Raw genomic sequence first — 21,660 nt, forward strand, 5'->3', positions numbered from 1 at the left:
ACTACAGCCCTTATGGCCTTGCGCACGTAATCTGAGCAAAGCTACTTAATATCTGCGCAGCCTGGCTTCGAGCGGCGATTGAATTGCCGTGTGCAGATTTACAGCATCTTTTCAATCGTCGTTGCTTCCGAAAGGAACTCCTGAATGGTCTTCGGTGGGTTTCTCATCAGCCCAGCAAAGAGCTCCTTCTTTACTCGTCGCATGAGGAAGCGGACTTTCTTCTCCTCAGACATGCCAGGGTCTGCGTAGCAAAAATACGGGTCATTTTTTTCTGTGAAGAGCATGACGTTTTCGTTGGGGAGCTGGACGCGAGTTCCAAGCAGAGCTTCGGGCCTCTCTTTGAGGCCTTCCCTTCGTCAACGTCACGACCCCGTGACATCTGTGAGAGGTGCTGGAATTGTTACCCAGGACCTCCACCAGATGTCACGGGGTCGTGAGGTCGACGAATGCAGCAGTCAGCTTGTCCAAGATGAAACTTATTTGGCCGAACTTGTGACCGGGAAAAGGAAAGTCAAACTACAGCAACACACACTGTACACTGATAGCGGCGAACAGAGCGTCGGCCGTCGATAAAACTGAGCATCGCTGGGATGCGCCGTCTTTTATACATCACGCATCGAACATTCTAGCCTTATCACTGCTGGTCGCGCAAGCTCTGGAATAACCTTGACTATTCGCGTCATGTGCGCAATCTTAACAAAATGATCTACTACAATCTGGAATCTTCTCAGACATTCTGGCGCACATTGCGCAAGGCAGCAGCTACACGTGCAATAGGCCGGTAACAGAAAACATAGAGAGAAAGGAGCGTGTGTGGCAGTATTACGAACATAAATTGCAGGTCATAACATGAAAATCATGACATGCATGTCATGAACACCATGATTGACATGCCACTGTCTTGGGGCTCTTGCGGCCGTTACGTTAATTTGATATATACCAAAATTAGCATGGCGTGACAAGAGTGTATGGCGAACGTAAGTGACTGGTCCCAAAGTGTAAATCATGACACGCATGTCATGTACAGCATGATTTACCTTACATGGTGTCGGGGGTGCTCGTGGCCGAAATGAATGGACACATACCAAAACTGGTATGATAAGACATTTTTGTATGACGAACATAACTCACACATGGTAGCATGATAATCGTGACGTGCACGTCATGTACGACATGATTTACATGCCACGTTCATGGTGCACTCGCGGCCGTATCGCTGGCTTTGTATACACCAAAATTGATGTTACTCGGCGAGACAGTATGATGAACGTAAATCAGAGGTGGTAACGGGGATATCATGACATGCAAGTTATCTACAACATGATTTACTTGCCACGCTAATTGTCCGATTGCTGCCGTTTCGCTCGCGTGATACACACCAACATTGATATTGCGTGACGTGACTGTATGACAAACAATATTGACAGGTGGTAACTTGAAAATCGTGCAACTCATTTACGACATGATTTCTATCCTAGGCTCATGGTGCACTCGCGGCCGTTTGGCTCGCTTGATATACGCCAAAATTGGTACTGCGCGACATGACTGTATGGCAAAAAGAACTGAGAAGTGGTAACTTGGAAATTATGATATGCATGTAATTTACGGCGTGATTTAAATGTCACGGTCATTGTCTGATTGCTTGACATACACCAATATTAGTATTTCGCGACGCGACAGTATGGCGAACATAAATGAGAGGTGTTAACACGAAAATCATGACATGATTTACATGCAACGATCATGGCGCGCTCGCGGCCGTTTCGCTAGCTTGATATACACCACAATTCGTATAGTCGACTTGACTGTATTACGAACATAAATGACAGACGGTGACATGAAAACCACAATATGCTTGTCATGTATGACATGAGTAACATGCCACATTCATGGTGCCCTCACGGCCGTTTTGCTGGCTTAATATACACCAACATTCGTATCGCGCGCCGCGATTGTAAGACGAACATAAATGCCAGGTGGTAACATGAAAATCATAGCATGCATGTCTTGTACGGCATGATTTGCATGCCACGCTGATGGTGCGCTGGCGTCCCGTTCGCTAGCTTGATTATACGCCGAAATTGGTATTGCGTGACGGGAGTGTATGACGAAAATAAATGACAGGTCCTAACATGCGAATCACGACATGCACGTCGTGTACGGTATGATTTACGTGGCACTTTCATGGTGCGCTTCCGGGCGTTTTGTTAACTGGATATATACCAAAGTTGGTATGGCATGAGAGGAGTGCATGGTGAGCATAAATGACAGGTCATGCATTGTACATTCAAGAATATACGTTTCTTTTTTTTTTGTTGCTTAGGTACAGAAGACTGAGGCGCGAAATACATTTCTTGAAAAAGGAAGAAGCGGAAGAGAAGACAGAGATTCTCCCTTTTTCAAGAAATGTATTTCGCGCCTCAGTCTTCTGTACCTAAGCAATATACGAACCAACTAGCCCAGAAGCATGTCCTTTTTGAATATACGTTTCATTAGTATGGTATATACCCGATTGTACATGTATGCATACATGCATGGCAAACATGCGATATATAGTGAACTAGGTGCCATGGCATGAAGGACTTCCCTTGCCTCAAGACAAACAAGGCGATTAAGCAGCTATTTGCTGGTTGCTTCGCATTACACCAATTCCCACAGTGCGTGGGATCTGCCTTTTTTCTCTTGTATTCTTTTTTCTCATCCGTTAGTGTGCATTTTGCCAACGTCATATCTACGACGGAAGTACGTCAGCGAAGTGTTGCTGGACTCCGGCATAAAGCACTTTCGTGTTAAAAATCACAGTTTCTCTAAAAGGGTGAAGCAATGAATGTAACAGCAACAAATTATAATCCTGTACGAAGTAAGAGTGGCAGCTAACTCTTTTAGGTCCAATGTCGCTTAACTCTACAAAACGCTGGCGTAGGTGAATACGGCCGCTCATAGGAGAGAAGCAGATTTCTCACAGACTCTTCGCGTTGAGAGCGCAGCATGTAGAAGGGTGTACGAGACTCCCGCTGATGCTTGTGAAGATTGCGCGCGCGCTAGCGATCGGTTTTGTTCGAAGTTGAAAGTTGCTGCTGGAACACCCACCCCTTCCGCGTGCGGGTTGCGCCAAGTAGCTGAGGATCAACCAACCAACCAACCTTCCGCGTCTTTTCATGCTCGATCAAGGCGGGCAGGCCGTTTCCTATCTGGCTCAGAAGCATACGACGGCAGGCCTCGCACCCGGGGTGGTGTTATCGCATGCGCCCTCCGAGCGACGGAGATGGGCTGGCTCATTTCACCTCTGCTGCAGCCGCGTTCGTCACCCTCGCGCGCGCTTTCACCCGCGGGTAGAACTTATGATGAGTGGGGAGAGGTTACCATTCTGGACTTCATATGGAAAATGACGGTGACGCAAGCGGCGACGCTGACGACAACATCCCGTCGAGAGCATCCATATAGTTGCTATCGCAATAAAAATTTCGCCTTTTAAAGAAAACCCGCGCAATATGAAATAAATCAACATGACTGCGCTCATGCGCCACCGCGCTAGCGCTATCAACCGTGCTTCCAGCACAAGAGTAGTACGCGTCGATTGTCAAGCTACCGCTTATTAGGGATGACGGCGCTGCGGCCTTCAAAAGTGCTGACGCGCTTTGAAGCCATGCCTAGAGGCGCGACTGTGCCTATCTTCAGCGCGCAGGGTTTTTAACACCATAGAGTTAAAGAGCTCACTTGCCGGTGTCGCTGTAAGGAGCGGCGTCTTTGGTTGTGAGTGAAAAATAACCTTTGTCCGTGAGAAAAATTCGAGGTAGATGCAAGTAAAGAAATGATAAGAATCTTCGGTTCCAGTGCGACCGGAGATTTGAACCTGCGACGGCTTCCTCCGTGGCGCGATGTGTTTAGCCGCTCGGCCATCACGCACACATCATCAAAATACTAACGGCGAGGTATTGAAAGCCACCAGTTAGCGTTTGTGGTGTGCACACCTCGGAGATTCTTCAGTGGCTTGGCACAACACCAACGGGATGGAGGAAAGGCCCTACAGTCGCGCTTTTAAGCGGCGTCGCCCCGCCGTGTGGCCGCATTTCGTCGCGCCTCACACATAGATATTGCACCCGGAGGGCGTCCGCACTATGACTTGCTTTGCGGCACGGTTTAGGTCTCCACCGACAAGCGAAGCCAGGCTAGCTATTGGGAAGGTGATACGAACACGGTCCGATTACGTTATCATGTCCTTCTCTTGCAAGCGAAGCTCAAGCGTCCTCCAAGATTTATTTCAGTCCAAGCATCGTTTACAGCCCTACAAAGCGGTAGCGGATGAAAGCAGTGACATAATTGAATTTATACTTCGCCTGCTTTCTTTCAATGCCGAAAAAGATCACCACAATGCATGTATATGTACGTTGCCACGAAAACCGATCGGTCGTTTTAGAACGCCATCTACAGCCTAACAAAGAGCACTTGGTCATACAATGTAATATTAAAAAATAATTTATCTCCACTAATGTGGATCACGACGAGTGGCGAAGCACTGATATCATCGCTATGTCACCGTACGTCATGTGCGCGTTGCCACTGCGAATGTAAATCGAGCGACATAAAGGGCATATATATACAAATGTAATTATTTGGTTCCTCTTTAATGCTCTTTTATTTTAATCCTCTTGCTGTAATTGGTATATCATCTTGAGTTCTGGATTCCGTTTTCCCTTCATTGTTACTTCTCTGTGGCCTGTAAAATGGCGAGCCATTGGTTCTTCTGGTGGAGCTAATTTAAAGTTGGCGAAGGCAAGGTCTATGCATATTCCTCGGGTGTTTGTTGGTTTTTTCCACTCGTATGAAATGCATCGAAGAGTGTATCGAGACATCATATTGTCACGTCGCTTCAGATGTCCAGGCAGGGTTTATTTAACGTAGAGTAACTGGGCTCTTGCCAAACGCGTCGGTTGAGCTTGTTCGCCTTCCTTTCTTCTTCCTTTCGTGGCCTGTGCCTCTGCTTTTGCATATAACCCACTACTACAGGTGACATTATTCCCTCCTCCGCGAAAAAGAGCATCGGCTCGATGCTGCAAGGTAGTAGTAAGAAAAAAAAGAAAACAAAGCAGCTAACACAACGCGAATGGACAATGGTGAAATGTTACGCGCGCACAGTCAATGAACGGTGAGGCGATGCGAGTGGCACAAATAAAGGAAACAAAAAAAAAATGAACGGAAAGAAAATTGTGAACGGGCAAAATAAGGCTTCATGCGCACGACATGAACTATGTCGGAGCTCGGTTGTCTTCGTTGTGTTCCTGTTGACGACGCAGTGTCCGGAACCACTTCGTAGTTTACGTCGCTCACGCGGCGTAATACCTTATACGGACCGAAGTATCTGCTCAGCAACTTTTTGGAGAGGCCACGGCGACGAACAGGGGTCCACACCCAAACTTTGTCTCCTGGACTGTAGGATACGTCTCTGTGGCGGACGTTGTAGCGTCGTGCATCTGCCTGTTGCTGCAGACCGATGTGCAGCCGCGCGAGCTGGCGAGCTTCCTCTGCACGCTCTGCAAATTCTTCGGCGTCAGTTGTTAACTCATCAGCGTCTTGACAAGGAAGCATAGCGTCCAACATCGTCTGAACCTCGCGGCCGTAGAGAAGGCGAAATGGTGTGAATCGCGTTGTCTCTTGCACGGCGGTGTTATAAGCGAACGTCACGTAAGGTAAAATCCGATCCCATGTTTTGTGTTTGACGTCGATGTACATGGAGATCATGTCTGTGACGGTCTTATCTAGCCGCTCGGTAAGTCCGTTTCTGCGGATGGTAGGCAGTCGTCTTTCGGTGTTTAGTGTTGCTTAATCGAAAAACTTCATCCATGAGCTGCGCAGTGAACGCTGTGCCTCTATCTGTTATGACGGCAGAGGGAGCCCCGTGACGCAGTACGATGTGGCACATGAAGAACTGCGCTACCTCGGAAGCCGTGGCTCGTGGGACCGCCTCTGTCTCGGCATACCGTGTCAGATAGTCAGTTGCGACAATCACGCATTTGTTGCCGTCGGTAGACAGAGGAAAAGGGCCGAGAAGGTCCATGCCGACTTGGTCAAATGGCTTATGAGGAGGGTCAAATGGTTTAAGTAGTCCAGCCGGCTTACGGGATGATGTCTTCCGGCGCTGGCATTCACGACAGCCTTGGAAGTACTGCTTGACGCTTGCCGAAAGTCCGTGCCAACAGTAAGTCTCGCCTACTCAAGCGAGTGTTCGTGAGTAGCCTAGGTGGCCAGATGTGGGCTCGTCATGACAAGCGAAAAGGATGTCGTCCCGCATGTCCCTTGGAACCATCAGGAGGTAAGCCCGGCTCGTAGAACGAGTGTTTTTCTTGTACAGGACATTGTCTCGGAGGCACAATGATGTCAACACGCGGGATAGATGGCGTGGTATAACTGCGCTACGACCCTCTAAATAATCGATGACCGGTCGAATTTCTTCATCGTCTCGCTGCCGTCTGCTCAAGTCCGATGAGCTAAGGGCGCCCAGGAAACCGTCATCGTCCTCTGCTTCTTGGTTGACGAGATGAGTGGGTGAACGCGACAGTGTATCAGCGTCTTCGTGCTTCCGGCCAGACTTATAGACGATGGTTACATCAAATTCCTGTAGGCGCAAGCTCCACCGGGCCAGTCGTCCTGAGGGATCACGTATGTTTGACAACCAGCAGAGGGCATGGTGGTCTGTCACCACTTTGAATGGACGACCATAGAGGTAAGGGCGAAACTTCGTGATCGCCCATACGACTGCGAGGCATTCTTTCTCTGTGGTCGAGTAATTCGCCTCGGCACGGGACAGGGAGCGGCTGGCATAGGCTATTACTCTTTCCTCTCCGTGTTGATGCTGGACGAGCACTGCGCCGAGGCCGATGTTACTGGCGTCAGTACGCACCTCGGTGTCAGCGTCATCGCCAAAATGTGCAAGAACGGGTGCTGACTGCATGCGCTGTCGTAGTTCGGCAAAATCGCCCTGTTGCTCGTTATCCCAAACAAATGGCGTGTCGTCTCTTGTAAGGCGAGTCAAGGGTTCTGCTATCTTGGAAAAGCCTTTAATAAATCGTCGATAATAGGCGCACAAGCCCAGGAAGCGCCGGACAGCCTTCTTGTCGGTAGGAGCCGGAAATGTTGCTACAGCGGTAAGCTTGTCAGGATCGGGTCGGACTCCTCTGGCGCTCACTACATGGCCGAGGAACTTGAGCTCTTCATAGCCAAAGTGACACTTTTCTGGTTTGAGTGTGAGATCTGCCGATCGAATAGCCTCTAGGACACTCCGCAGGCGGTGGAGATGTTGCTCGAACGTTTCAGAAAAGACGACTACATCATCGAGGTACACGAGACAAGTCTGCCACTTCAGTCCAGAGAGTACAGTGTCCATCATTCGCTGGAAAGTTGCCGGTGCTGAACACAAACCGAAAGGAAGTACTCGAAGTTCACAGAGGCCGTCGGGGGTCACAAATGCCGTTTTCTCGCGGTCCCTCTCGTCTACCTCGATCTGCCAATACCCGCTTTTTAAATCCAGGGGAAAAAAATACTGGGCACGGCGTAGCCTATCTAATGAGTCGTCGATACGTGGCAGCGGGTAGACGTCTTTTTTAGTCACATTGTTCAACTTCCGGTAGTCGACGCAAAAACGTAGCGTTCCGTCTTTCTTTTTGACTAGGACGACCGGAGATGACCATGCGCTGTTGGAAGGTTCGATGATGCCGTCGTCAAGCATTTCTCGGACTTGCGTTCGAATCGTTTCGCGTTCTTTTGTTGACACGCGGTAAGGTTGCTGGTGTATCGGGCGTGCGTCGTCGTAATTATCCTGTGCCTATGATGGAGGTCTGGCGCACTTTAGAAGAACTGGCGAAGCATGACTTGAGTTCAAGCAAGAGCCTCCGCAGTGCTGTTTGATTATCGGACGACAGGTCAGAATTTATATCGATATTGGCCAGTGACGTATCTGCGGGCTCGACTGCCTCAGATGTGAAGCAGTTCCGAACGTTTGCTATTTCGTCTGCAAACGCTAACGAAGTGCCGCGCAAAAGGTGTCCATGTTCTTTACTGAAATTCGTAACAAGCAGTTGAGATCGACCATTACGAAGCCGTATGATACTCCGAGCCGCACAAACACCTTTTGTCAGCAGGTGTTCGAGGTTACTTTCTGCGAGCGCTTCACCATTTCGTAATCCACAGCATGTGACGTCGACTATGACACTGGCTCGTGGCGGGAGCGTTACACTGTCGGCAGAAACACGAAGAACGTCGGCACGCCGTTCATCGTCCTGCCCGTCGATTGCTCGATCGACTGAGAAGGTGATACGACACTCTTGGAGATCAATAACAGCCCCATACTCTTGCAGGAAGTCGACACCAAGAATGACGTCGCGGGAACATTCACGTAGCACAAGGCAACTTGCTACGAAGGTAGAACTACAAATCCGAACTCTACTCGTGCAGGTTCCCAGCGGAGTGACGACGTGGCCACCAGCCATTCGAATCTGCGAGCCATGCCAGGGCGTGATTACCTTCTTCAAAAGTGTGGCCATTTTCCCGCTTAATATCGAATAGTCAGCCCCGGTATCCACTAAAGCATTAACCGCATAACCGTCAATCAGCACCGGTATATCGAGAGAACGCCGGCCATCCCGTTCAATCGTATCTGCACCCTTTCCTGTTTGCGTCGATCGGAGGTCTTCAGCACGTCGACTGCCAGCGACCTCGCCTCCAAAGGTCGCTTTAGTTAGTTCTCCCGGCGGGGACTGGGGGACCGAGCGCCAGCATATCGCTGGGGCGGAGATGAAAATCGCCTCGCCAACGGTGAGCGCGACTGCCGCCCGGCAGGCGGTGCCACGCGCTGCTGATCCAGGTAGTCCTCAATGTCCCGGGGTCGCTGGCCATACCGGGGAGGCGGCGAATATGCAGAAAATCCCCGCAGTCCGAGGCGCCGGTATGGGCACTGGCGGTACAAATGATCTGCTTCACCGCAGTGGAAGCACAGAGGCCGGTGATCTGGAGTGCGCCAAACATCGGATTTCCGAGGGGACGGGCGTCTATCGTCGATGTAATGTACTGGTTGTTCCGAACGATGCGCAACAGGACCGGCGTAAACGAAAGGTGGCGATGTTCGTGTATCTTCGCAGTACTGTAGCTGCTGCGCCGATTGGAGGGAAAGCGTGGGAGGTGCATGTACGAAGAGCGGGGGAGAGGAAGCAGGGCGCTTCAAGACTTCCGCGTAGGTCGCACGGCGGTATTCAGTCGGCACTGCCGTGAGGTTATCGAGAGTCACAGGATCCCGGAGGGCCTGGTGTAACTCGTCCTTTATGTTGCTTGCAATGGAGCTCACCGTAGGTAGGGGTGGCGCGGCAGCCTTTTGCAGCTCCTCGCGTACTACAGAGCGAATGAGTTCTCGCAGATACTCGGTGTCGCTCCCGATAGGCGTGAAAACCTGAGCAGCGGGCATACTGTTGAGTTGTCGCTCATACAGGGTGGACCGATGCTGAAGCATCTTTTCCATTGTGACGGCCTCGGATAAGAACTCGGCGACTGTCTTCGGAGGGCTCCGTACAAGAACAGCGAAAAGCTGCTCCTTGACTCCTCGCATCAGATGCCGCAACTTCTTCTCCTCCGCCATTCTTGGATCAGCTCGTCTGAACAGGCGCGTCATATCTTCGACATAGGTCGTCACAGTTTCATTGGGCATCTGGATGCGGGCCTGTATCGCTCGTTCCGCTCGTTCGTGGCGATCAGCACTGGTGTAAGTGTCTAGTAGCCGACGGCAGAATTCGCGCCACGACGTCAGCTGTTCCTCGCGGTTCTGGTACCATGTACGTGCTCCGTCCTCCAAGTAGTGCACACGTCGTAGTTTCGCTGCGTCGTCCCATTCGTTCAAGGCAGCCACGCGCTCGAAGTCGACCAACCAGTCTTCGACGTCTTCGAGCACGGTGCCATGGAATGGCGTCGGAACTTGTGGGCTCTCAAGTGTGTAGCGATTCACCATCGTGCTTTCCGTACCGCTTGGGGTGGTTTGAACGGAAGTGCTGGTCATACCGCTCGAAGTGGCACGCACCGTAACGTCCGCTTCGGGAGGTAATCCTCTGATCCTGCGGCTGGCCCGATGCACGGGAGTGTTGACTGGCACTGGGCTTGTGGTGCGACTTCCAGGAGGGGTCTGCAACATTCGTGAGGGCTACCCCGCACCTCCACCACTTGTCACGTCGCTTCAGATGTCCAGGCAGGGTTTATTTAACGTAGAGTAACTGGGCTCTTGCCAAACGCGTCGGTTGAGCTTGTTCGCCAAAAGGGACAGCGCGCGCACTTCTTCCTTTCGTGGCATGTGCCTCTGCTTTTGCATATAACCCACTACTACAGGTGGCAATATGCTGCATAATCCAGTCGCTGTCCATAACGACTACGTTGAAGTCTCCGACTAGTATAAAGGGTTTGTGCTAGTACTTTGTTTCGTAATCGCAACATACAAACATATATTTCGCGTTTGAGGAGCAAATGCCGCAGACTTCCTAAACTTGTCTCCGTTGAAGACACCCTGTCATGCACGACACCTTCCACATCCCACTGTGCACATGCTTCAGAATTGCGATAGCCCCATTTGAAGATCTCGGGAACATAGTGCCCTAATATTCGATTTCCTTTTTATTATATTTCAGGATGGTTTTGAGTGCTGCATTTGAGTTTTATCTGAGACTTTATAATCGCAATCGTAATCGCAACACACACACATGTTTCGACTGTAGCAACGCTTTTCTATATACCGTGACGGCGTACAGTGACGTTCGCCGACAAAGATAGGTCGTAAGTTGTTTCGCCCCTAAAATTTTGCACATTTCACCTTAGCTGACGAATTAAGCATGGTAGCCCTATCGAGCGCTACACGGAGGCAAAACATATGGCGTTGGTTTCGTTAAGTCGCGGTTAACCATTAAAGAACTAAATATCGTTGGTTCTTGTTTTGTGAAACAATATGTATCTGTGTGTGCACTGTGACGTGTCAATTCATGCGGTAGTCGTGATGAACTTGACCTTACGTGAACATAACGTGATGAACTTTAGTCAACTCAACCACATCGCCAAACTCATTCCTGTATTATGCTTGTGTGCAGGGACCACAAGGAAGCAAAGGACCAATAGGAAACCCCGGACCTCCTGGTGCACCGGTGAGTCAGATCACGCGACAAAACACTGAAGAAACGCGCCACTCATGCAGCAGAAAATGTTTGAATTTTTCGGCTAACTATCACATAACAACTCCCACGTGTTCCCTCGCAGCAATCGTATGCTTATATGAATTCCTGTAATATGAATGAATGCTGAGCTAGCCCACGAAGTGCATTGTTCAATTCAGGCAGCTACAGAGTTTGACCTGCCAACTTTGTCGTATCCGCAGTACGTTACGTGTAGAACAACAAAACTGCACTACACTCCTACACAAGAAGTGTAGGGCTGTAGGCCAATAGCATTATAGACAACTAATTGAGTTGAACTAGACCCACATAGAAACCCGCCAGGCTATATGCTTATGTGTCGTTTTTCCTTTCAGCTTCCTTTCAGGTACATTTGAAGTGCGCTTCTGCTGACTCGAAAGATGGTGTTCGATACCATCCGCGGCAGTGGGATTTTTATAAAGCGGAAGTTCTAGAGGCCCGTGTACTTTGACATAGGTGTTCGTAAGATAACATCAGGTAGTCGAAATTTTGCACGCCTGCATTATGGCGTGCCTCAAAATCATATCGTGGTTTCAGCACGTGAAGCCCCTCAGATTATCATATTACTTTATTACAGTTTGTTCAGTCGTTTTTCGTGTTGGGTTAAGCTATATACATTAAACAACAAGCCCTACTAAAAGACACTGCTATACAAAACAACTATCATGAAAAAGGGGAACATCTCCAGAACGGCCTAACAAATCAATACGACGTCATGGTAAATAAGAGTGCCAACGAAGCCAGTAGAGGAGCCACCTGCATTTCAATAATGGGACAATTGCATAAGTCATAATATGTACAGAAGAACACACTAAAGGAAAAGAAACTGCACATAGCGAGCAGTAAAAAAATTGAAGAACACTTTGTAAATTCCAAATTGTGTTCGTCGAAAGCCTGTGGCCATTTGACTGACTATGCCATGGTATCGCGGCAATCGACATTCTTGGGGCGCTTCTGCGAACCGCTTGCCTTGTAATCATCACCAGGCCGCTTGGGAGCCATACGACTGACTTGACTGCTGCAACGAGACGTCTGACGAAGGAGCGTTGCCGCGCGCGCTGCTGTGCCATCACGTGATTGCTGAGATAATGTGAGGGGCACGGACAGACGCCGCCGCTTACACCGGCGCCGCGTTGCGCAACAGTTGCGCAGCGCGCGTTGGAAGGAGGACCGGGCAGCTGTTGCGCGTTGACAGACGGAGGCCGCCGCTGGACGCCGCCGCCGCGTTGCGCAACGCGCTTTGGAAGAAGCAGCGCGCGACTGTTGCTAGGCGCAGCTGTGCCATCACGTGATTGCCGAGAGAGAGCGAACGGGAGAGGCCCCAGCTGGCACTGTTCCAGGGCACGGACGGACGGACGCCGCGAGTGTGAGAAATTAAAGGCTTTCGCGTTAACATGCACGAGTGAGTAGAGCTTGGCGTTTATGGCGATTTCGACTTCTGCCATCAGATGCGCCGCACGCACGGGAAGAAGAATGGCATAAGGCGCTGTTTCATTTTGTCCAGGAGAAACTGTGCTCGAGGATGTGTTTGGAAACAACATATTGCCGTTTTCGCAGCGAACGGGCTGCTTATGAAGTAATACCTCGCGCGCTTGTTTTTTTTTATTTATACATTATAGGAGCGGCGGTTACGAGCGCATTGGCCATAGAACACGAGAACGATGAATGATGGAGCGATCGCAGCTAGCGCTCAGCGGCCGCTTACAGGTAGTCGCGGCCTAGGCTTCCACGAATAAAGACGTGTCTTGTTCTATCTGCGGCTTCATCCCTGAGAGAATCCGGGCCAGTCGCCGTCCAGAACCCCACAACTAGCACCCAACGGGAAGGACCCCGCCCCAGTGGTCATGGACATTGAGGTGCGACCGGTTGTGAGCAACCTTAACATTTCGTGATGGCCTCAAAGCTTCTTCGGAAGAACTCACGCCCATTCTCGAGCCCTTGTGAGTGCCGCCACGCGCGGAGGTCACGCGCGCATGCGGCCCGTAGCCCTGACGACGCCGCTGGACATTCCAGCCTTTACTGGCCAGGACGCGAGGGAATCGGCCGACGATTTCGTCAAAGACCTTTCCACTTTTGCTACCGTTTGCGGCAATCATAACTCGTCTATTAGCCGTCAACATGCTACCACGACGGCTTCAGCTCCGGGAAAAGCCGCAGTACATGTAATCGTATAATCCTCATGCAGTGATTATTATAGAACCATGGTGTAGTGACAAGCATGAATTTGTCGGCGTCCTGACACTACCATTGAAGACTCCCGTCATTCTAGTCTTTGTACCTGACCGCAGCCCACACGTTTAAACTTGGGATCCATAGCGAATTTTCGCTCTACGTACGCGGGGATTCGTATTCTTGTAAGTGGAGAACTCTGTGGTCCACATACAGAATGGAGATTCAAAACTGACTCCCGAAGAGGATTTCAAGTGCAAAATATCATTACTGATGCCAGATTTACATTGTTGAACCATCACGCTATGGTACCTGCTTTGTACGCAATGTACCTTGAACACACGCTCCAGATCTTCCGTGATGGTTGGGTCCTGGAATGCCGCAGTGGCGGTGTGATAAGTGAAGTGCGTGTTTTCTGAAGTGCGCGAGTGCAACTAGTGTGTGATTTTAAAAGTGCGCGATTGCGCCGGCGCAAGAAAGACGACGACGACGACCGATTGTGCGGACGCGCGCTTTCGCGGTGTATTCGGCGAAGAAGACGATGGGCAGACGAGGCGGGTGGAGTTCCGACCAATGAGAGGCCCCCACGCTGGTTTGGAAGAAGCCCGAAGGAAGAACGGGGCAGACGTGGCCGGGACGCGACGGAGGCAAGCAGGCGACCAGGGCGCGGGGGTGGCGGCTGAGTTCCTGAGGCAAGGCCGCTGCGGGCACCCACCTGGCCGTGTACCCGAGCGTCAACCATCGTCTGGCGTTGACCAAGCTGCTCGTCGTCTGGCGTTGGCCAGGCTTCTCATCGTCTGGCGGTGGCCAGGCTGTTCTTCATCTGGCGCTGGCCAGGCTCGTCCAGTCTCCGGTTCTACGTCCCAGCGTCGGAGGACGAACGCTGAAAGGGTGCTGACCCTGGACAAAGGAGCAGCTCTGGTCCCGACGCTATTCCTTAGGAAGGTTACGAAGGTGCTGCTTTTGACGCACTTCTTCAGGCTATTAATGAAGTATTGTATACTGGGGACGTCCCATCTGGTTGGAAACATTCAGTTGTTGTCGCGATTCCAATACAAGGAAAGTCGTCAAATAACCTGCAAGATTTACGCCCAATTTCGCTGACTACAACTGTGCAAGCTCGCTGAAGCGATGCTGGCCACACATGTTTCCCGGTGGCCTGAACGACATAACAAATACCACCCGGCTCAAATCGGACTCCGTTCTCATTTGGAAAGTGAAGACGGGCTTTCTATCCTGTCGGAGGACATTTCCAGGTTTCAACACGCAGTCACACTCTACGCATGGTAGTTCAACCGACATTAGAAACGCTTATGACAATACAGACCATGAAGTCATAATTGTCAACCTGATCGAGCTCGTACTTCCGCCGCCAGTCATAAGATTTATTTACTCCTTTCTTCATAGCCACACCTTTGCGATAAGAGTAGAGGGAAAGCAAGAAGGTTGCTTCACGTCGAAAAGACGTGTCCCACAAGGTTCCATTTTGGCTCCTCTTCTGTTCAACGTTACTTTAATATCTTAAGAAAAAACTGCGCAGCAGGACGAGACACCAAGAAAGAACTGACGAAAACGAGCGCAGACTCACAACTAGTTTATTGAAAACCGTGTCAACCTTAAAAAGCCGCAGCAAAGGTGATGTGTCACAAACAACGGAAAAACACGTCAATCCGCGTAACCAATAAACAACACCGGTCAAAGATTTCCAATTGACCATCACTGCCGCCTAGTTAATGATAGTACGTGGACCGCAGATAATCGAACTCCTTGTCGGACAAACTAATAGAGGGAGCGCTGACACATCTTTCACCCTTTCCTCTGATGTGGAAGGCCTGTATTATCTTGCGGCCCAAGTATCTACTATCCCTGGACACTACTTTCGCGTCATTAAAAACGGGTTCACAACCACGCACTCCGCAGTGCGCGGGCAAATGCAAGCCCGGGGTACAGGAAAATGACCGCTCGTGCTCTCTTAGTCTGACGTTGATGCATCTATCGCTTTCTCCGATGTACGATTTGCCGCACGTTAAGGGGACCTAATAAAAAATGCCTACCTTGCATGGTACATATTTATTCTCATGCCGTACATGACATTCATTGCTCTGCTTCCTGCTATCGCGTTCCATCCTATGGTTAACTAAACTGCATATGTTCATATGTTTGTGACGCATCACCTATGCTGCGGCTTTTTAAGGTTGACACGGTTTTCAATAAACTAGTTGTGAGTCTGCGCTCGTTCTCGTTAGTTCTTTCTTGGTGTCTCGTCCTGCTGCGCAGTTTTTTCTTAAGATGTTCCCGCACCAACTCGCCCAACTTTCAACCCTTGTTGCTCTAATACATCAGCTTGGCAACTACACCGTATTTCAGACGTCGGGTCTATAATATATGCTCATGATATGACTTTGTGTTCTGTGCATAAAGATGTCTAAAGACAAACTCAACAGCTTCAGGAAGCCTTTGATGTACAGTGAAACTACGGTCGGAACGCAGGGTTCGACATTTCCGCCGAAAAATTAGGCTATGTTGTGGTGGCTAAAATGGTAGGACGCAGAAAAATCACGCAGTGCCCTTTTACATTTACGCTTTGTCCATTGACAATTCCTGAGGCTTCGGAGGTCCGCATACTGGGTGTTCATATTCACCGGCCCGGTATTGATGCGCACGCACTGGCTCCGCAAAGTAAGACCGAGTTCCGCAAAATTGCGTTATCTGATTTGTCGCAGTGCATCAAAAGCAGCGAGAGCTCGTGCTGACGTAGCTAGACGGCTCGTGGGCGCAGTTCTGCAGCCAAGAGTTCTATACCAGGCGAAATTTCAACGGTTGACTTTGGCACAGCTGGCACAGTTGAAGGCTATTAACCGTGATGCAATACGCACAATAACAGCGTTACGCCGCACCACTCCGGTACTAACTTTGCAGGAACATGCACAACTCAATACAATTGCAGAGCTAATCTCACAAACAGTAAATGCACGTGAATAAAAGAGGAACTGGTTCAGGTTCTTGCTGCGTTGCATGCCCACTTTCAACGTGGCTCTCGCATTGCCAACCAACCCGATAAAATGCCTTCCTGGAAATTCAGTACCATCACATCTAATTAGCCAACGAAGTTACGACGCAGCGATACAACAGGTAATATTATTGACGAACGCCCTTTCATCGAATCATCATGCGCTAACACCTACAAAGTCTATACAGATGCTGCTATCCCGCGAAACCCGCTACGGTGGTCTAATGGTTATAGTGCTCGACTGCTGACCCGAAGGTCGCAGGGTCGAATCCCGCCCGCGGTGGCCGCATTTTCGATGGAGGCGAAAATGCTTGAGGCCCGTGTACTTATATTTAGGTGCACGTTAAAGAACCCCAGGCGGTAGATATTTCCGGAGCCTTCCACTAAGGCGCCCCTGATAATCATATCTTGGTTTTGGGATGTTAAAACCCCAACAAAAACAACTATCCTGCAAGACGGTGGGAGGGCATTAATATTGAGTACTACGCACAATTTCATCAGTGGTCACCAGCAATATTTATCTGCAGAAGCCATTCCTCTAGTAATGAAACTTCAAGCCAGCCATCACACAGTGCGAGATGCCACCTCTAAACTGCCTACAGTACTTTAGAATTCTTTAGTAGCTATCCAGGAACTCAAGAAAGTTCACAAGGCGATGGAAATATGCGAGGCGATACGCACCATGAATCGTAATACTGTAAAGACGTTTATTAGCGGACACTCGGTGATGATGCACGGCAGCGACAGTCAAGGTGGCGCCGACTGTCTGCAAGAGGGGCGTGCTCTCAGAGAACAGGACGATCAACTAGAAGGCGCTCTAGAGGACGACCCTTTACTGAGTTCGAACGATTCGCTGCAATTACTCAGGGTACGAAAAGGGAGCCGCCTGGTGACCTAGCAGCTTGTTCCTATGAGCGGGTCATGGTAGGGCTTCAGGCGCTCCACGTTGACAATGTCGCGCCCTCGATGGCGCATGTCCGAAGATGGTTCTGTAGCGAAGCGTTCGTAGTCAGTAATAGGTCGTCCTCTCGAGCGCCTTCTAGTGGGTCATCCTCTTCTCTGAGAGCACGCCCCTCTTGCGGAGAGTCGGCCCCGCCTTGTCTGTCGCTGCTCTGCATCGTCGCCGAGAGTCCGCTAATAAACTTCTTTGCAATTTGGTGGAGGTGCTGTGGCCTTTGAACAACTACGGTCCGCATTCGATGCCCTTGGAGCCTCGATCCCGTACCGTGCCTTCTACCATGACTCAAGACGCCACCCAGCAAACGCCTCCTCTTGCGCGGACGGCATGTCCAAGTGTCCCCCGCATCCGCGACCCTCCTGTTTTCACCGGCGCGGATGGCACCGACGTCGAAGACTGGCTCGCGATTTACGAGTGTGTGAACGTCCCCAATAAATGGGACGAGGCAGGCAAACTGAGCAACCTGGTTTTCTACCTCGCAAGCTGGTAGCCGAATAGCATTTACGTCAACGAGCCCAGCAGGTCGGCGAGTCTTTCACGAGCTACATTGAAGACGTGCTCGACTTGTGCAAGAAAGCCAGTGCGACAATGTCTGGGTCCGACAAGATCCGGAACGTTATGAAAGGTATCGACGACGATGCCTTCACCATGCTGCTCGCCCAAAACCCTCGCAATATGGCAGAGATCATTACACTGTGCCAGAGCTACGAGGAGCAGCGCCGGCAGCGGCTGATGACGCGTCGACCTCCATCACGCGACGCCGATCTCGCTGGCTTGTCGGCCACGTCGGACCACTCCGTCTCACTCGCCGAGAACTACACATAACACCCCCTATACTTTCCTTGGCGTTATTGTCTGTTAGTTCTCATTAATATTGTGTCTAACAAAGAAAAACGAGCCCTTAATAGTCATCTTCTTTCCTTCTTTCATACCAAGGGTCTCGTTCTGGCAGACTTGATGCCTTCAGGTAGTATGCGAGGGATTATTGGTCAGCTGCCAGCTCGTAAAAGGATCACGTGCTACGTGACGCCAGAAAAGGCAGAAAAAGAGTGTTCCACACTCGCCGCAATGGCTGCGATTGGCGCTGACTAACACTCCAAGGAGGACACGCTCGCCACTTGTAGCGCCACATGCGGTGGTTGAAGGCCTCGTCATCTGGAAACCAGGGGCGTAGCCAAGGGGGGGGGGGGGGGGGGTTGGGGGGGTTCAAACCCCCCCCCCCCCGAAATTTTTCAGTTTTGCTTGCGTATATAGGCACGCACACATACAAACGCACGCACGAACATACATAAAGTATGGTTGAACCCCCCCCGAAAAAAATTTCTGGCTACGCCCCTGCTGGAAACACCTCGTTGTTCGAGAGCACAATGACGGGTGTCCTGGAAATGGTCTGATCAGCCGAGTACTTGACCGCCACCGAATCTACGTCACCGCCAAAATTTTTTTTAACAGTATCAAAAGCAGACGACTCACAGTTTGGCTCGTTCCACACCAGGATGCGACGGCCCACGGTGTCCTGAAGTGGAAAGCTAGTGTAGCGGTTAAAGTTACGGATCGTACCGCGGTTAATGTAAAAGGAAATAACGGGGTCAAAAAAAAAGTTTTTCCTGCACTCGGAGGGGACACAATCTCCATAAAGTTTTTCTTGGGGACCGCATTCTCGACCAGGCTATATAAGTTGTTTATAAAGGCCGACACTTCCTCGTGATGCCATTAAACTGAAAGTTTAATAGTTCCATCATGGCATCAAATGACGCGGGCACATCCATGTAAAAGGTAGCGAGGTCACCGTGTGGGGCATCAAAGAGAGGCTGGGTGTGCTGGTACATTTCAATAAAGTCTAAGGTGGTGTACGAGCACATTTCGTCAGTAAACACCTGGATAGCTCGTTGGAGGCGCTTGTCGTCCAGGCGAATGAACCGAAACACCGGGTCTGCCAGCCACTTGGGGGTGCGCACAATGTTTGTCAACGGCGATACGGGGTTTTCGCGTAGCAAGTCGTAGATGGATTCTTCCGACGCTCCTTTTGAACGTTTTCGGCACTTTGCACCCGTTCTTGTGCGTACCTCGTCAGTGTCTCCACCGCTCGTCTGACCTCCATGGGCGTCGTCACATGCAACTGAATGCGGAAGTTTCGGGTACAGTATTTCCAAAACACGCCCGGGCTCGTGTCCAGAACCTTCGAGTTGTCCCAAAACTTCATTTCTAACGTCGCGACCCCAATCATTTCCTCCCATTTTAATGTATTCCAATACTCGGCGCTCACTATTGAAATACTTGACGAGATGGTAGAGGTCCCATGCACTGGCGCTCGTAGACCAAATTGACAAGCGATTTGGTCGTCTGACGAAGCCAGCAAAGATAACACATCGGCATGTGCCATTGCTCCAGCTGCAGTCGTGTAAGACGTGGACGTGTGGGAGTGTAGTTCCTCGTGTGTGGAGTGCGACGGCAGCGATTCTGTACTGGGTGGGCCCTTGCTCGAATCCTCTGATAATGTCGTGACAAATTGTCTCAGCCTCTCCGTCGTCTCGAGCGGGAAACACATCATGCACAAGCTTTCTTCGTTTTGGAACTGACTGTAGCTGCAGTGCCCAGCGTGGAGGGGGTTGTAAACTTTTTCCATCTCCTCCAACCCCTGTTCCTGGTTCGGACACGTTTGGGTCTGATACTTCTCCCACGCCTCGATCAGGTTCTGCAAATGCCGCCAGGGTTTCATTAATGTCATAGGTACTGTTCTCGTCGCTCGAACCAATAAACTTTGTAGTTTGTCCCTGGGAATATAGATGACGTCACCAACAAATAATTCCAAATGGTAATATAGGGGTACCTCATCTTCTGTTTATTGATCGTCAAGCTGACGTTTGCGTGATTCTGCCATGGTCTCTATTAAAAAGCAGAAAAATGCAAGAATTCAGAATATAGCATAGCTAACCGAAAAAAAAGTCTCACCGAAGGCGTCTTGAGTGTCCGCTTGAGGTCCTCCTGAGTGGACAGCCTGTTGAAGACTGTGAGTTCTGAGCTGCTGCATACCTCTTTATATACCCCTCGCGGCGGCCTTGGAAGCCCTTTATAATTAGTGTAAAAACCCGTCTAGAACTAGTTACGATTGCGCGACAACTAGTTAGTTATTCTCCATCTCCTGCATGGCGCTCAGTTGAATATAAATGAGTTTTTTTTTCTTCTACAACAAAGGCGCTTTTTAAACACGTATTTTCCTTGTATGTCGTTGTCGTTGTAGTTCCACTCAGAAAAAGTATATATATATATATATATATATATATATATATATATATATATATATATATATATATATATATATATATATTGTACTGAATGCGAATGACAGACGCTCTGCTGTTGTGAAAGAGAAAGACGACAATCGGTGGCTGTGGTTGTCGCTCGCGCTCGCGCTCGCTGGTAACCTGACCTGACTTGCAAGAAGCCTTCCGCGACGCAACGTGTAGACCTGCTTGAAGCAAAACACCCCCATTTGAAGTGGTGGAGGAGCCGGGGTTCCCATCATCCTGGAACTTCGCAATCGGACACTACCATCACCTTTCAACATGACTGCTCCTGGCCCTTCGCAAGCTGCTGCCACCACAACGACAGTCTTCTGTACTGGTGTGCCACGGCAACGCGACCCGCCCGTATTTCACGGCAACGACGAGCACGACGTCGAGGATTGGATCGTTGAGTATGAACTCGTAAGCGCTTCCAACAAATGGGACGACTGCGACAAGCTCACCAACGTGCGCTTTTACCTAGCTGATGTGGCCAGCCTGTGGTTTAAAAACCATGAGGCTGACATCACCAACTGGTCGACCTTTAAGGCAACCATCACAGAGGTCTTCGGTCGTCCCGCCGTGCGCCGGCTTCGCGCGGAACAGCGTTTGCGTAGCCGAGTCCAGCGCCGGGACGAGACGTTTACGAGCTATATCGAAGATGTCTTGTCCCTCTGCAAGCGCGTCGACCCGTCTCTCGCCGAAATGGACAAGATAAAGCACATCATGAAAGGAGTCGACGACGACACGTTTCAGATGCTTGTCGCTCGCAACCCTCAGACTGTCGCCGATGTGGTCCAACTCTGTCAGTCGTACGACGAGTTGCGAAAACAGCGTGTCTCGACGCGCCATGCTGCCGAGGCTACAGCTGAGGTTTCCGCCCTTGTCGATGACGTCGCTGCTGATCACACCGTTTTACTGCCACAGATCAAGCAGTTCATCCGTGAGGAAGTTGCCCGTCAACTTTCCCTTGTCGCCCAAATACCTGAACCAGCGACACCATTGGAACCACGTCTTCGTCAGGTCATT

At 50.3% G+C, this 21,660-nt stretch overlaps 1 protein-coding gene across 1 annotated transcript in view; it reads left to right on the top strand.

Moving 5' to 3' along the window:
* Positions 1-21,660, top strand: part of LOC119394579 (collagen alpha-1(II) chain) — a gene marked incomplete in the record, with an annotated part of 1,710,759 nt that overhangs the window by 1,638,136 nt on the left and 50,963 nt on the right. The window contains 1 exon segment of the mRNA XM_049415838.1: positions 11,109-11,162.

Source organism: Rhipicephalus sanguineus, chromosome 5 (assembly GCF_013339695.2).
Source record: "Rhipicephalus sanguineus isolate Rsan-2018 chromosome 5, BIME_Rsan_1.4, whole genome shotgun sequence".
Lineage (NCBI taxonomy): Eukaryota > Metazoa > Arthropoda > Arachnida > Ixodida > Ixodidae > Rhipicephalus > Rhipicephalus sanguineus.